Below are 17,061 nucleotides of genomic sequence, written 5' to 3' on the forward strand. Positions count from 1 at the left end.
ACAAACAAGAAAACCCCAAAAAAGTAGTTTTGTTATTTGACCTTTCATGATCATACAGTGGGTCTGGCCTACAAATCAGACCATTCTTCACTTCAGCATGAATCTGGTATTATTCCACATCACTAGGAAATAATGAAACCATGTACAAATAAAAATGTAAATATAAAAATCTATTTAAAAATGTGTTGGAAATTAGATTCCAACATTTTTTGAAATATTTCAAAATTCTGGCAAGAAATCCCGGGCTTATGAATGGGAATTTCTCAACAAAATCAATTTTATAGCAAATTACAAGACTATTTGTTTTTATTCAGAAAGAAAAAAAAAATCAAATCATCATAACTTCTTCTGAAACCAACTCTGTGATTTTGAAAACCTAACCTATTTTGTCTCAAGTAAGAGACATCACCTAGAATTAGAGGCAGTAAAGCATCAATTATAAAATTGGTCAAAAATTATGTGACAAAATATTTTTCCATCATAAAATGTCATGTCATTGAAATAAAAGATTTCTACAAGAAATTGTCAATTTTGACAACCTTTCTTTTAAGAACTTGTAAGGAGGGATTTTGATGATGCCAACATGTCCCGCTTCCGCATTATCAGACTGGAGTGTTCTTGTTCTGAAATGGCTTTTCACTCCCTGCTATGCTCTTCCCCCACACAAACTATAATTTGGTCTCCTAAATAACTAGTCTGATTTTCCAAGTATTAAGTACTCAGCAGTTCCCATTGACATAAACGTGTTTGCCATTTTTGAAAATCAGAATGAGGACAAGTGAGCCAAAGACAAATCTGTTACTACAAACACTAGACATAAAGGAGTGCAAGCTGGGAAAGAGTTAAAGCACAGATTTTCTGACTTCCTTGCAGCCATGTTGTCCCTAACCCTAACTCCATTTCCACTAAGAAATACAATCCTCCATTAATTCAACTACTGGTGAATTTTTCAGATGATAATCAGACTGGCACTGGCTTCACTTTATGGCTCTATTATCAATGTTTTGGATGAACTAAGGCAAGATTCTTGACCTGTACATGCCTTGGCGCCTCACCTTTGCCCCTTCTCCCTTACTTGTTCAATTCAGGTTGATGCCTATAACATTAATTTATTCTTAAGGAAGTTTGCATGTGGTACTCAGCAACAGGTGGGGCCACGGTGTCAGTTGGGATAACCACACAGTACCATCAAACAAATGGTCACACCTTCATTAGAAGACAAGAACAGCAGCAAAAACCCTGGAGATTTTAAACAAGCCACTGTGATGCACAACTAACTTTAAAAAGCAGCAGATTTTGTCTGTAATTTTCTTCTTGTCTAGGCCAAGTTCAAGCAGTCTGTAAAACTTGTATCTCTTTCTGTGTGTGTCTATTGAAAAAAAAAAAAATCTGATCATAGTTAATGATTTCCTCCTGTAGATTGGGGGGAAAACCTACCTGATCTTGAGCTCTGTTGAGAAAAAAAAAAAAAATCTTTTTTTGCTCGTGGGTCTGGGAAGAGATTAGCTCAACTCAGTGGAGAGTTTTGTAGGAAAAATCACATTTAAGCATTAAAATATGTTCCTTTTCTTTTTGGATCACAAAGTCTCTCTCACCTATTGACTGGTTTTGCTCCTTGATGCAACCAGCGACTGCCACATATAAAGGAGCAGTAGTTCCCAGGAAGTCCTATAGATCTTCCAGGGTTACAGTGTAGCTCGATGGTGCTGGCTTGGGGTGATGCCTTGTGCCCATGTGGGGGGTGGGGGAGCGGGGGTGGGAGGGTGTTAAGCACTGCCTGGACCAGGGAGAGGGGAGACATGAGGGTGTATACGTTGTTTAGCTTCTCCCCCCCGCCCCCCTGGTATAAGTACACAGTGTGCAGCCCCCAACCATTCCCTACCTGGTTCAAGTGTCATGCAGTACAAGGTGTATGTGTTGTCCAGCTCCTTACCCTCTCGCATCTTCTCCCTCCAGCCACGCTGCTGCTAGTCCCACTTTCAGGCATAAGGTGTCAGAGGGCCTAGGATCTCAAGATCCATGCAGCTGGAAGCTGTCCCCCACTTCAGGACAGTTCCCCACTCTCTCCAAAACTCAGGCCTGACCCCTGTACCCCCTGCCAGCCCAGGGCTGGCACTGGGGAAGCCTGGAGCTCCCTCTGGCTGCTGCAACAGGGCAAAGCAGGGCAGGCAGGTAGGAATAGCCCTGCACTCTGGGAGCAGATTTGCTCCTGATGCAGGTGCACATGTATACACATACCCAGGTGCAGGTTAGTGGTCTGATAGTTTTTACCATGTCAAAATATTTCGCCATATTTTTTTCTGAGATGCACCTGCACAGGTGTGTAACATCTGCACAGCTCACTGGGCTGCAAGCTCAGTTGGCGTGCCATGTTTCGTACCTTCTACAGAAAGGCCGGAAAATGCTTGCACTGGGTGCCATAGCTTTTCCAGTCAGGAAAATACACTATGAACTGTTCATGCTTTTTATTGGACCATTTACCATCTAATCAGAGCCCCCACTGCTAACTGAGGGCTCTGATTGGCTGTGCTTGCACTTTAAAGCACCCATAATTTGGGAAAGGAGGAGAGGAGGATCCAATTCCAGCTTTAAGAAAGAGGGGGGCAGAGTTGCAGCCCCCCAGCCCCTCCACTGGAACAGGCACTAAAACTTGCTCTGGGATCTGACATCAGGACAAGGAAGAGCCTGTATATGACCATCAGGAGCTAATCTCCTCACCAAGCATGGAGCTGTGCAGCTTCTAGACACAGGTGTCCCCAGGAGAAGAGGGAAAGGGAATGGCCAGCCTCAGCTAGTAGGCTGTTTGGGAGCTGCCAGGTCAGAACCCCCCAGGCATTGGTGACTGATGCCACCTTAGTCGGGGGGGGGGGGGCACGTGTCCCCCCCAGTGACCTGTCAGTCATTGCATGGGGTGGGTGTCCCCTTGCAGCCAATATCACTAACTAGGTGGGGCTTCCCCCACAGCTGATGGCATTGACTGGGAAGCAGCTATGGCAATCCTGGAAGTGGCCACGGTGCTCCCAGAAGTAGCCATGGTACTTCATCCAGTGCTCCCACTCCCTGGCTGGCACTCGCAGGGCATGCACTGGCATTCCTGCCTGCCCGTCATCTAAGCAGGGAGCACGCCCTGTCAGGGGGTGCACCCCCTATGCATCACCACTGCCTGCAGGAGGGAGGCCAGTCTGAGCCAGAAGGGCTTGGGGCTGCAGGAACAAAGGACCTGCCAGGGTAGGGGAACCCCTGTGCCGGACTGTGAGCACAGCGAGGAGACATTTAACCCTGCAGTATTTGCAGACATTTTATTTACACAAGAGATAAGAGGAAACCCTTCACCTGTGTAGCAGAAAGCCCCCTTTTCCTCTTGCCTGCAGTTGCTCTCCCCTCCTTGGATATGTTTTTCCTCTTCTACCTTTTCTTCCTTACTCTTTCTTTCACTTTAAGAAAAGGAATTATGTTTTAAAATTTGTATGTGTGCATTTTGTATCTCCCTGTGTATTTTGGTATTTTTTATCTATTTGTGTGCCATGACATTTGTAGCTTATATTTTATACTCCTCACCTTTCAACTAAATGTGTTTAGTAACAATGTTAACAAGGGCAGGAGTCAAACTGCCGCTTCCCTGTATCAGGCGGGCCCCTGAAAGAGCGAGTGAATCAGTGATTGAATGTGTAACACAGTGGCAGGCAGCTATTAACACCTAAGGAAACTGCAGATCTGCCAGCAGAACAAATCAATAAAAGACAATGTAACAACCGGGAAATCTCTAAATGTCACTGATCAAGGGCTAGAAGCCCTGGTCTGAGTTAATCAACGCCGGGGACCAACTTTTGGGCTGAATATCTCCAGATCTACCGGTCCCAGAGCCCTATTGAAAATTCATCAATGGACTTCCAAACCTGCACGTACATGGGGATGACCTCTGGGGCTGACAGATGCCATCCAGTAGCCACCGAGGGAGGAAGTCCCACGAGGGTCAATGACTCCTGGATTGGGCAAACCTGAAAACTGAGGAGTCACCAAAGTCTGCCAAGGACACATAAAAAGCAGTGAAAAGTGACCCTCAGTGGCGCCCTCTTGATCTCCAACTCGACCAGTACCCGTCCTGTCCAGCCAAAAGGACCAGCCAGTGACCCCTTTCTGGAGGATAACACCACGCTGAAAGAAGCTTCAACTGGTCATTGACGGCAGACTCCAGCGCTTGTAGGATAGATTCATATATTCATAGATGTTAGGGTCAGAAGGGACCTCAATAGATCAGGTCCGACCCCCTGCATAGGCAGGACAGAGTGCTGGGTCTAGATGACCCCAGCTAAATGCTTATCTAACCTCCTCTTGAAGACCCCCAGGGTAGGGGAGAGCACCACCTCCCTTGGGAGCCCGTTCCAGACCTTGGCCGCTCGAACTGTGAAGAAGTTCTTCCTAATGTCCAGTCTAAATCTGCTCTCTGCTAGCTTGTGGCCATTATTTCTTGTAACCCCCGGGGGCACCTTGCTGAATAAAACCTCACCAATTCCCTTGTGTGCCCCCGTGATGAACTTATAGGCAGCCACAAGGTCACTTCTCAACCTTCTCTTGCGAAGTCTAAAAAGGTCCAGGTTCTCTAGTCTCTCCTTGTAGGTCTTGGTCAGCAAGCCCTTAACCATACGAGTGTCCCTTCTCTGGACTCTCTCCAGGTTATCCGCATCCCACTTGAAGTGCGGTGCCCAGAACTGCATGCAGTACTTCAACTGTGGTCTGACCAGTGCCCAATAGAGGGGAAGTATCACCTCCTTGGATCTATTCGTCATGCATCTGCTGATGCACGATAAAGTGCCATTGGCGTTTCTGATGGCTTCTTCACACTGCCAACTCACGTTCATCTTGGAGTCCACTAGGACTCCAAGATCCCTTTCCACTTCCGTGCCACCCAGAAGGTCATTCCCTAGGCTGTAGGTGTGCTGGACATTTTTCCTCCCTAGGTGCAGCACTTTGCATTTCTCCTTGTTGAACTGCATCCTGTTGTTTTCTGCCCACTTGTCCAACCCTTTTCAGGTATGCTTGCAGCTGTTCCTTGCCCTCCGGCATGTCCACTTCTCCCCATAGCTTTGTGTCATCCACAAACTTGGACAGAGTACTATTCACTCCCTCGTCCAAGTCGCTGATGAAGACTTTAAAGAGTATCGGTCCAAAGACCGAGCCCTGCAGGTCCCCACTGCTCACACCCTTCCAGGTCAAAACCGACTCATCCACCACGACTCTCTGGGTGCGACCCTCTAGCCAGTTTGCCACCCACTGGATTGTGTAGTCATCCAAGTCACAACCTCTTAGCTTGTTCACCAGTATGGGGTGGGATACCGTATCGAAGGCCTTCCTGAAGTCTAAGTATACGACATCCACCCCTCCTCCTGTGTCCAGGTGTTTCGTAACCTGGTCATAAAAAGAGACTAGATTAGTCAGGCATGATCTGCCTGATACGAACCCGTGCTGGTTTCCCCTCAGCATAATTTGTCCTGCTGGGCTCTCGCAAATGTGAGCCTTGATAATTTTTTCTAACATTTTGCCAAAGATGGAGGTGAGACTGACTGGACTATAGTTGCCCGTTTCCTCCTTCCTCCCCTTCTTGAAAATGGGGACCACATTGGCCCTTTTCCAGTTCTCCAGGACTTGGCCCATGCTCCACGAGCGTTCAAATATTCCTACCAGTGGCTGTGCAATGATGTCGGCCAGTGCCTTCAGCACCATCGGATGGAGCTTATCGGGGCCTGCCGACTTAAAGGCATCCAGTTCTTCCAAATGACTCTGCACCATCTCAGGGTCTACACATGGAAGTCTGGCGCCTTGCTGCTGCCTCTCTACAACTCCAATGAGAGACTTGTCGTGCCCCTCACTTAGGAACAATGAGGCAAAGAACTCATTGAGGAGTTCAGCCCTGTCCCCCCTATCTGTCACCAATTGTTTCTGCCCATTTAGCAGGGGTCCTATTCCTCCCTGGGCCTTCTTTTTACTCCCTATATATCTAAAAACCAATTTCTTTTGTCTTTTACTTGGGATGCCATCCTAAGCTCCATGGTAGCTTTGGCCCGTCTAACTGCCTCCCTACAAGTGCGAACAGAGGAGGTATACTCCTCTTTGCTGATATCTCCCCGTTTCCACTTTTTATGTGCTCCCCTTTTGGCCCTTAGGCTGCCCTGGATTTCTCTGATCAGCCAAGGAAGCCTCCTGGCCCCTTTCCCTCTTTTTCCTCGCATCGGGATCATCTCGCTTTGTGCCCGAAGGATCATTTCCTTAAGACACAGCCACCCTTCTTGGGCTCCCATCACTTCAAAACTCCTACTCTGCAGTGCATCCTTGACTAATCGCCTGAGTTCATTGAAATCAGCTTTCCTAAAGTCTAGCACTTTCACCCTACTAGTTACCTTACCCACTCAATGTTTTATGAAGAATTCTATTATTAGGTGATCACTGTCCCCCAGATGGCTACCGATCTGTAGGTCCCCTACCATGTCATCCCCTGTTGCCAATACCAGATCCAGTATGGCATTCCCCCTAGTGGGACCGTGTACCTCCTGTGTCAGGTGGAGGTCCTGTACACAGGTTAGAAACCTGCGTGAACGGTGGGACTTTGCCGTCTGTGTCTCCCAGCAGATGTTTGGGTAGTTTAGGTCCCCCATGACTACTGCCTCTTTAGCTTTTATGGTCTCTGAGAGCTGCCTCAGGAGCCCCAAATCTAGTTCTTCCCCTTGGTGTGGGGGTCTGTAGCAGACCCCTACCACCAAATCCCTTTCTCCTTGTCCCCCACGTAGCCTAACCCACAATCCTTCTACTTCCTCATCCTTCAATTCCGTCTTGATGAGGGTTGATGTATATTGTTCATTGATATAGAGCACAACCCCTCCCTCTTTTTTCCCCACCCTGTCCTTTCTGTCCAATCTATAACCCTAAATACGTACCGCCCAGTCGTGGGACGAATCCCACCAGGTTTCCGGTAGCCCTAAGTCATAGTTGTTTAGTGCAAGCAGGAGCGCTAGTTCATCCTGCTTGTTCCCCATGCTCCTAGCATTAGTATATAGGCACTTGAGCCCTGCGACTGGTGCCTGTGCTGCCCCCCCCGCCAACTCCGAATCCCAAGGGGTCCCTTATTTCTTACCTTCTTGTTGCTTACCTGTGCTGTAGTGCCAACCGCCCAATGGCTTGCAGGTTCCCAATGTTCTCCTTCTTCAGGCTGGGCTGTCCTTGTGGGTGCCACATGGTTTGGTGGTCCACAGCTTCCCCCACCCTCATCTTCCCCTCCCCCCGATAAGCCTAGTTTAAAGCCCGCTGGAGGAGATCCACCAACCTAGAAGAAAACACATGCTTACCTTTGGGGGACAGGTGATAGGTATACCTGACTCTTGTAGCTTTCTACTGTTTGTGTGCATGTGTGTGTGTTGGGTGGGGGACCAGCCCCAAGGTTTATGATTTAACTTCATTACAGTGATTCAATCTGCCTAATAAACCAGAATTTTAAGGATCCCGAGTTGGACATTTGTAGCCAACACCTGTACCATCTGCCCAGAGGTTTGGGCGCCCCGGCCAGCCTGATGAAGGGGGTTCAGAGCCTCAAGAATGACAGGCACTGTGTTCACATCATCTAGTGGAAGATCCTAGCAATAACTGTATTGCTATTTATTACAATGAGAGGGGAGGTTTAATTCTAAAAGGAAACTGTTGTTTGTCTGTTTGTTTTTTATCAAAAGGATGTGACCAGGTGAGTGTAATCAGTGCGTGAGTCTACTGTAAGGGAACAAACCCCTGTGTGAGACTGATTCAGTTATGACTACATTGCTGGATTGTATTCAAATTATTGGTTTTATTATTCTCTATTGATAATATATATAGGTATATATGCCTTTTTTATTAATCTCTCTCTCTTCCTTTACATAGTGATACATATAATAAAGAAAGACATCTGTTCATTGGGCTTGGAGTAAATGAGTGGGCAGTGAGGGTGAGGGCCACACCCCTCTCAGGGACACCCATCAGCAGATCTGCCTGAGGGAGGTCCCGAGGGCTCAGGCCCAGGGCCCATACTGTTCAACATCTCGCTTGGCAATCTGGACGCAGGGGTGGCAAGCGTAGGCTGGGGAACACTCTTCACACAGTAGCCAACAAGGCTCTCAAAGTCAGCATCACCTCTATGACAAACTCGAGCTAGCGACGCGAGGGCATGGTCCGCAGCGCCTGCTGCAACCTGTCCCGCATCTACAGACATGTCGCGAGCGGGCCCCGGGAGGCAATCCCACCCCTCTCTGCGGTGCCGGGCCCACTGCAGTCATAGTCCCACATCCGGTCCCGAAAGGGAGGTGGCTGGCGGAGAGAAGGTCCAGAGGAGTGCCGCTCCCTCAGTCACGGAGTGGCGGGGCGACCCTACAAAGCGAGGCAACCAGGCCCAAACTTGCAAAGCCTCCCCCAGACTAGGCGGTGAGAGCATCCGGTAACCGTCGGCAAACTCACCCAGGGGAATGGAGGGCCTTGGGGGAGTGTCTGGTGCCCAATTCCAGCACCGCCCAGAGTCACTGGCAGGAACACCCACCGCTTGCGACCAACAGTTTTTGTCTCCCACCCCTTTCTCATCAACAAACTAGCTGACTGTAACATTAATGCCTTCACAGTCAGATGGACTGGGACGATGGCCTAAAAAGCAGCCTGTTCAAATTTGCTTACAACACCAAGATTTGGGGTGAGGTGGGTACGCGAGTAGAGAAGGACAGATGACAGCAAGATATGAACAGGTTACAGGGGTGGGCTCACAAAAATAGGATGCGTTTCAATGCAAGCACTCTGCACTTGGCTAGTAGGAACCAACAGCATGCTCAGAGGCTGGGAAACTCCCTTCTTCTGAGCACGGGGGCAGAAAGAGATCTTGCAGTCATTATTCACTCTGAGATGAACACGGGCCCACTATGCAAGGTCACAATGGATAGGGCTAACCGTACCTTGTCGTGAATCCGCAGATGCATCATGAGCAGGTCCAAGGACACAATCCTCCCCCTCTATGCGACACTGGTCAGGCCACAGCTGGAGTACCATGTCCACTTCTGGGTACCATGCTGCACAAGAGATGTCGACAAAATCGAGACAGTCCAGAGGAGGGCCACCCACACAATCCGGGGGCATCGTGGCAGACCCTACGAAGAGAAGCTATGGGACCTGAACCTGTTCAGCCTATGCCAGAGAAGGCTGAGGGGGGCCTGGTGCCCATCTATGAGCTCCCCAGGGGGGACCAGCAGGCTTTGACAGAGACCCAGTTTTCCCTAGCACCCCTACCCACCCCTCCCACCCCCGTAACAAGGAATAACAGCCACAAATTATTAGCGAGTAGGTTTAGACTAGACATCCCAAGGTACTACTTCACAATCAGGTGACTAGGATCTGGAACCGACTGCCAAGGGAAGCAGTGATGGCTCCTACCCTGGGGGTCTTTCAAAGGAGGCTCGATGTCTACATGGCTGGGGTCATTTGAGCCTGGTTTCCTGTCCTGCCCAGGGCAGGGGGGTCAGATTCAATGATCGACAAGATCCCTTCCAACCCTACTTCTATGAATCTAGGCTGGACATCAGGAGATGGGACTTTACCGTTAGGGTGGCCAGGCTCCGGAACAGGCTTCCAAGGCAGGCGGTGCTCTCCTACCTTGCAGGTCTCAGACAGGAGGCTAGACAGAGTGTTGGCCTGGATGACAGGACCCCGGCACCTGCTCCTGCCCAGGGCATCAGGTCAGATTCGATGATCTGGCAAGGTCCCTGTCAACCCTAAGCGCCACGAGACTGCAATGCTCTGGCTGCCGGCCGCTGCCAGTGATGGGGGACAGAGCCACGACACCTTGGACAGACCCAGCTCCCTCTCCCTTGCAGCTCCTGCTTGCAGCTGCCACATCAGGCCAGCCCAGCTGGCCAGGCCGGCGCAGCCGAGCCTCTCCCCTGTGCACCTCCACCACCACCCTCTGACCCCACAGGCACATGACAACGCACAGAAGCCCTGGGCACACAACACACAGGAGGTCCCCCCACCCCTATTCTCCACACATCCCTCTCGCCCAGCACTAGTCAGGACACCCGTTCAACATTTGCACAGCACATTAAGACATCATACGCCACACACACCGTTACCGTTCGCCGCTCCTTCTTCCCCCGCACGCCTCCTCAGAACAAGTTCTCCAAGGCAAGGGCTCTCCATCGCCATAGAGCGATGTGACAGGCACACCACTCACATGAAGTCATTGGGCCAACTCCAGTTGGACCCCGCGGTGGCCCAACAAAGTTTACATGCATCCGGACACCTACCGGAATCCATTCTCGGGACAGCCGCCTCACTGATCTCCACAAAGCTCACGCCCCTACCCAGGGACTGCAGGTAGAGGCCAGCGTGCCTCTCCCACCACCTGTCCCCATTCCCTGCTATGTGCCTGCTGCCAGCAGCCCTCTCACCGACCTCCAGATTGCCCGTTGCCTTTGGGGATGAGGCGTCCTCTGAGAGGCATCCGCCTGGCTCGGAGGCATGCTTCAGGGCCCCAGTCGACTGGTACCTACCCCATGCAGTCGCATCTCAACAGAGACCCACTCAAAGACTTGCTCTCAGGGACATGGCCCCTTGCTGTGGCACCCAGAGCCCCCGCCAGCATCTTGGGCCACACTCTAAAAGGCTGCCCCATTTGGCGGGTCCCAGAAAAGATCACTTGTGGCAGGGCTGCACCCAGGCCAACAGCACAGGCAAGGGACAGCACCGACGATGACACCCGAGCCCACCTCCTGGCCGCTTGCCTTCTTCTCAGTCTGGTCTCTCGGTCATAGGCTTCCCTTTACACAAACTGGGCGCCTGCACTTTTCCAACCACAAGGAATCCTGGGCACAGGCTCAGAAGACTCACCCTATGGAGAGGCAGCCCAAGGCTTTTCCCAGCCCATCCCATGCCTTGCTCCAGAGACAAAGCCTTTCAAATGAGGGCTCAGACTGGGCTTTCCGAGGAGTCACTTCGCACCATGACCTTTGCTCTGGGGGCCTTGCACCCTGCCCAGCAGGATGGGCAGGGTCCCAGCACAGACCACAGGCACAGAGCCACACCAACAGCGTGCACACTGCCTCTACCCGACATGTGACTCTGAAGGGCAGGTGCCCCATCTCCCACAGCTCCCCCAGCCTGGAGTTTCAGCATCATGGAGGAGCCCCCAAGCCAGCCACCTGCCCATGCCTCCATCCAACTCCCTACCCCCAGCCAGCACTGCCCTGGCAGCACTTGCGGCTGGGGCTGGGCCTGGGCAATGCTGCAGTCGCAGCCCCCACCACCACCGCCCCCGCCCCCGCCCTCAACTTATGGCTGCACACAACACAGGCCTCTCTGCCAGCCTGTGCAAGCCCAGAGACATTCCGTGCTGCCCACCACTCCCTCTCAGGGCCCCCATCTCCTGAAAGACCCCAAGCCACCACTGGCCCAGCCCAGCCCAGCCAGTCTGCTCCAAAGGTCTGCCCCACAAACAGCACTCCCATTCAGTCCTCCCTCCAGCCTGCCCCATATTGAGAGCACCAACACCACCACGCGGTAGGCCTGTGGCCATCAGGCACTTCTCTGCACCTGCCACTTGAGCTCTGGCTGAAGGACAACCTGCCGCTTGTGCCTGTGGCCTAAAAAACCCAGCACAGGCCCATCTCAGAGGCTGCATGACTCCAGGCACTGTGCCATCCCTCCCTGCCATTGAGGGGCCCGGGCCCAGGCCCCAGCATGCCAGAAGGACCAGGAGAGGTGGGGCCCATGGGCCCCAAACCCAGCATGGTGCTGCGTGCACACAGAGACATACTGAAGGATGGCGAGGCCCCAGCTCACCACGGGCATTTGGCACCCGGGGCATGGCCTTGGATCCGGCCTTCTGCAGCCTCTCTGGACCGTGCAGGAGGGGGATACTCCAGCCTCACACCAGGGATCAGACTCTAGGGCCTCCAGAGGCCCCTTCCCGCTCTGCTCCTCAGCCCTTGCTGCTTTCAGGAGATCTGAGCCCGAGTGGGATGGGGCAGGCCTGCCCCACCTATCCCTCAGGTGATTACAGCCAAGCTGCACAGCCCCCACCACCACCACCCTGCTTTTCAGATACTCATCCTTTGCCCGCCTCTGCTACCCACTCCTGCCAGGCTCTTCCCCCTCCGTCATCCCCTGGGACAAATCGGCTGCCAGGGCATCCTTTCAGTGGCTGGGCCCCACTGTCAGCACCAGATTCTCCCTGGCCCACTGGTCAACCCCCCGCCCGGGCCCCGGCCCAGCAGAACTGACACGAGGAGGGCAGGCCGATAGGACGCAACACCCACAGCCCTGGGATCAGGGCCTGATGCAGAGGAAAGCGTGGGCCACTGGGACTCATTGCTTCTCTTCCCCATCCCTAGCCCATGAGACTTGAAAAGAAGGGGCCAGTTGTGCTGGCAAGGAGGAGGGGGGCCACTCAGGCCAGGGTCAGAGGCCGACTGCAGGACAGGAGCCAGGCCCTGAGGAGGATGCACAGGACTGGGACAGCTGTGCAGCACCCAGAACCCCATCCCCTGTCACTCCCTTGCTAGAGCAACTGGTGCATTGCCATTCTAGCCATTCTCAAGGCGCGAGGGTGGCCTCCTCCCTGGCAATGTTCGGCATGGGGCTGCCTCGTTGCAACTTCCCCAAAGGAGGCACCAACTTTTTGGGGGTGGGCAGGAAACAGACGGGGGTCCCATCGGCCTCACCAACAAAGGAGCCTATAGAGGTGGACGGACCAGAAGCCTCTCCACAGGCCAGCAGAGTCCTCAGGCATACAAGTCTCACAGAGGGATACCGACCTACCGCACGTTTGGAGAGCAGACCGCTGAGAGAACGCATCTGACGCCAGGATGCCAAACGGTCCCCGGGCACTTTGTGAGGCTCACGGGGTTTCAGGGTCTCAACCATCACACAGCAGAGTGGGTCTCAATCCCAAGAGAGGGCCAAGTTGCCCAGGGATTGTCTGCTTTCCAAAGGGCTGCGTCTCAGGCCCCAGGAACTGGCGGCACCCAAAAGGAATCTCGGGCAAACCCAGCAAGTCTTATCTCACATGCCATGTCAAAGCCCGCACCACATGCACCCCAAACCTTCCAACAAAGCCCACATCACCACTGTCCACAAGGTGACAGCCCTACAAACAAACACAGGTGGTCTAGGGGAGGCCTCCTCTTCAGGGCTCCGCACCCGTGCCCAGGCCGCCTTGGACTCGTGACTCTCCCGTCAGGAGTTCCAGGGGCCTGTCCCCTCCCCCACACCTAACCTCCAGCAATGTCCCAGAAAGGGAAGCCCACATCCGAGGGTCTGATAAGCTGCACCACGGGTCGCCTCCACCGCTGGGAGCTGCCAGAGAGCGTAGGCCCTGCACCATTGCAGAGGGCCCGTCATTGCTCCCGGCCAACCTAGAGTGCAGAGCCTCACTTGCCCAGGGCAGACATGAGGGGGGAAGCACAGTTTCCACAAGCATCAAACACCCCAAAGGGTGGACTGCTAATCCCAGCTTTCCTGGGCCCAGTGCCAGGAAGAGAGGGCTAAGCAAAGCCAGCCAAACTACAGAAAAGTACCCTGTGCCAGGCCCACAGCACACCAGGCCCACACAGACAGAAACAAAGCACAGCGGGGCTCTGCAACATGGCGACGCTGACCCGCAACGGCTCTAAAGCAATACACTGGGGACTCGGGCCCAAATGGACACCCAAGAAAGCACCGCACTGACTTGGCTTCAACCTAGACACAGCCTCTGTGGCACGACTAGGCAGAGACCCGACAGATGTGCAACAATAAAGCAGGGCTGGGGGAGCCAGCCCGTTTGGCTCGGGCCCACGCTTCACCTAGTATCCACCAGCAGCACTCCGTTGGGGCAGGAAATGTAAAAGGGACCCCCTCACAGGGGCCCAGGGCTCTTTCCCTGGGCCCGGCCTGAGCGGCCAAAGGCCAACGCCACTGAGGCCTAGATACATGATGCAAAGTGCCAGGGCTTTGCCCCTGCCCACATCTGTCAGCTGACAAATGACTGGGTTGTGGCCCTCGCCCCAGGGGCCAGTTAGGTAACACCCATCAAATGGCAAAATGGGCCCAGGCTTATGGCCATGACCCAGACATGCTGTCTCAGCTCTACTACCAAACTGTGATGCTGCCGGCCCCCACACGGGGCCCACTGGGACCCCGTCTCCTGGTCAGTGTCCACAAGGGTGCACTGCTCTCACGGCACCATCCCGCTTGAGGCCCGTGGGGCTGCGACCACTGGCAAGATGCATCACGGGAGTTCGGCAACGTGACCAGGCTTGGCCCGAAAGAAGCGGCGAGGGCAACAGCCGCCGACTGGGTTCTCAGCCCTGTCCCGGTGTGTGCCGGCAGTGTGGCCGGGCTCCGGCCTCAGCCGGCTTGTGGCAGGGGTTGCTGCCCCCTGACACGGCCTCTTCTCACACAGGTCCCAGAACACATAAGGGGAAAGAAGAGGGAGGCAACACGGGTCAGAAGCCCTGAGGCATGCTTGCTCTCCCTGCACCTGAGCCTTTCTCTTGGCCCAGCTTCAGTTGCTTTTGTCAGCAAAGAGCAGGGAGCGACTCTAGGGTCACCATCTTTCCAGCTCCAAAAAGGAGAACACCCGGCACAGGCCCAGGGGAATACAATGCGGGGCGCCGGGGACAGCTGCAGTACCCTGCCCCAGCTGGTTCTGCTACTCCTCATTGACAAGCCGCAGCCCTCCCTCCCTCCAGCCCTGCTGCTGTCCCTCACTTTGGACCCGCTGGCCCCAGCCTGACCTGTGCCCCTCACTCCCAAATGGCAGGACTTTGCCCCCCTTTTGCTAGTGCCCCTCACTCCCACCCCACGACCCCCTGCCCTGCCTCCTGGCCCTTCTGGGGCCTACCCTCCCACCCCCCAGACCCCCACCACCTGCTCGCCGGCTTGCCAGAGAACTCATAGGCAGCACATGCCCACCAGACAACCCATCCCCCTCAAGTCCCGGGCCAAAACAGCCAGTCTGGGAAACCAGAACACCCCAACATTTGCTCTCATTTGACACAGCATGGGGCTCCAACTGAGAGGACGTGTCCAGGACAGCCTGGATGCATGGTCCCCTTCCACAGCGTCCCACCTCAATTGTCCCTGTTTAGGCTTCAGCGGCCCTGGGCAGAAGAAGAGGACCCAGACTGGGCGGCTTGACCCTGCTGCAACTTTTCCGAGCCAATCGCTTCCGCTAGCGCTCAGAGATGGGCACCCTTTCAACGCCACTCGGGAAAAGTGAGCCTTTTGCCAGGCGTCAGCAGCCCTGGGGGAAGGGGCTGGAGCTGCCACAATTGTGCCACTGGTTCCTTGCAGGAAACCTGACCGCCAAGGGCCTGGGCACAAGACGGGAGGAGGCTTTCAGCTGGTCCTAGAGAAAGCAAATGATAGCGCGACATCACTCTCGAAGGCGCCGGAGCATGGGCAACCCCAGGCATGGGCAGGCATGACGCTTATTTCTCAGGGATGCCATCAGCCAGACCCCAGCCATTCCCATGTTACACTGTTCCCCTGCCCCTTTTTCCTACTGCGTTTGACCTAGAGATGTCTTGGGGGCTGGGGCCAAATGGGCATCCATGCCCTGCATATCCCCACTCGCCAAACCAGAGTCAGTCGCACGGGCGACGGGGAGCAAGATCGTGCATCTGCCCGACCCTGTGCTGTCACCGCCCTGAGACCGTGGGCTCCATGAAGACCAGTGGGGAGCCACGCCACAGGGCCGGGACTCCACCCCACATGTGGCAACAGCAGGGGCTGTGGCTGAAGTTCAGGACAGACTCCCCCTCCACTCCCCGGAACCTGCACCTGTGGCCGGGATGCACCGCTGGGCGATGGCGGCTCTGCCGGGGCCCTCGGCCTCACTGCCGAAATCCTAGGGTCTCCCCAGCCCGGCCCACCCACCTTGCTCCCACACGCTACACACCCCTGGCCCGCCTGCCCGACCAAGGACCCAGACTGCACAGGTCCTCCCAGGTGTGGGGTTCGTGGGACAGGGTGCCTGGGCAGCGGGCCCGGGTCTGGTAGCAATGGCAGCCGGGATAGGCTGCCACTGGAGCTACTGAAAGGCATCTCATGATCCGGTCGGAAAAAGTCCCCGGCTTAGTTGGGCACGCCCAACCCTCTACACATCTGGCCGGCTGCCCTGCCGTGAGACTGTCTGCTGGACTTCCACGCCTATGATCCATCAGAATTTGTCCAAGGAGGGAGGTGAGACCGACTGGCCCACGAGGACTCCGATCCTTCTTGTTCCCATCCTTGACAATAGGGACCACAACAGTCCTTTTCCAGTCCCCTGGGACTGGAGCCGAGCGCCATGAGCACTCAGACAACCATGCCGGTGGCACTACTGTGCCACCAGCCGATTCCTTTGGCCCCCTCGGAGGCAGCTCCTCCAGGCCCGCCAACCAAAATGCACCCAGTCCGTCTGAGAGACTGTGCGCTGACAGCTGACAGGCTGGCATTCCCGTGACACCTACCTAAGGGCCCATTAGGAGACTTGCCTGCACGCTGCTTCGGGAACACAGAGGCAAAACGGTCATGGGGGTGCTCAGCCTGACCCCTCCCCCCATCACTAATGGTTCCTGCTGCTTGAGGAGGAGGCCTGCGCTGCCCTGCACCTTCCTTGGACTCCCTCCCGACCTACAATGACACTCATTTCCGCCTTTACTTTCAGTCGCCAGCCACCACCGTGCAATTGCCGCGGCCTGTCTGGCTGCCTCCCTGCATGCGTGAGCCCAGGAGGTCAGCTCCTCCTTGGTAGCTTCCCCCTGCCGCCACTGCCTAGATGCCTCTTTTTGGGCCCCTGGATGTCTCTGCTCAGCCAAGAACATTTTGCATCCCCTTTCCCCACCGGCATGGGATTGTCTCTCTCTGAGCCCAAAGGATTGCTTCCTTTGGGACCGACCAACCCCTCCCAGACTCCCATCTCTCCATCACTCCTCTCTCCTGCAGCTCCTGAGCCCCCTCAAACAAGCTTTCCTCGAGTTGAGCGCTTCCCCCCACCAAGTTGTCTTTCCCACCTGATGCTACCTGGCAAATTCAAGGGAAGGA

This window comes from Alligator mississippiensis, chromosome 11, assembly GCF_030867095.1.
Source record: "Alligator mississippiensis isolate rAllMis1 chromosome 11, rAllMis1, whole genome shotgun sequence".
NCBI lineage: Eukaryota > Metazoa > Chordata > Crocodylia > Alligatoridae > Alligator > Alligator mississippiensis.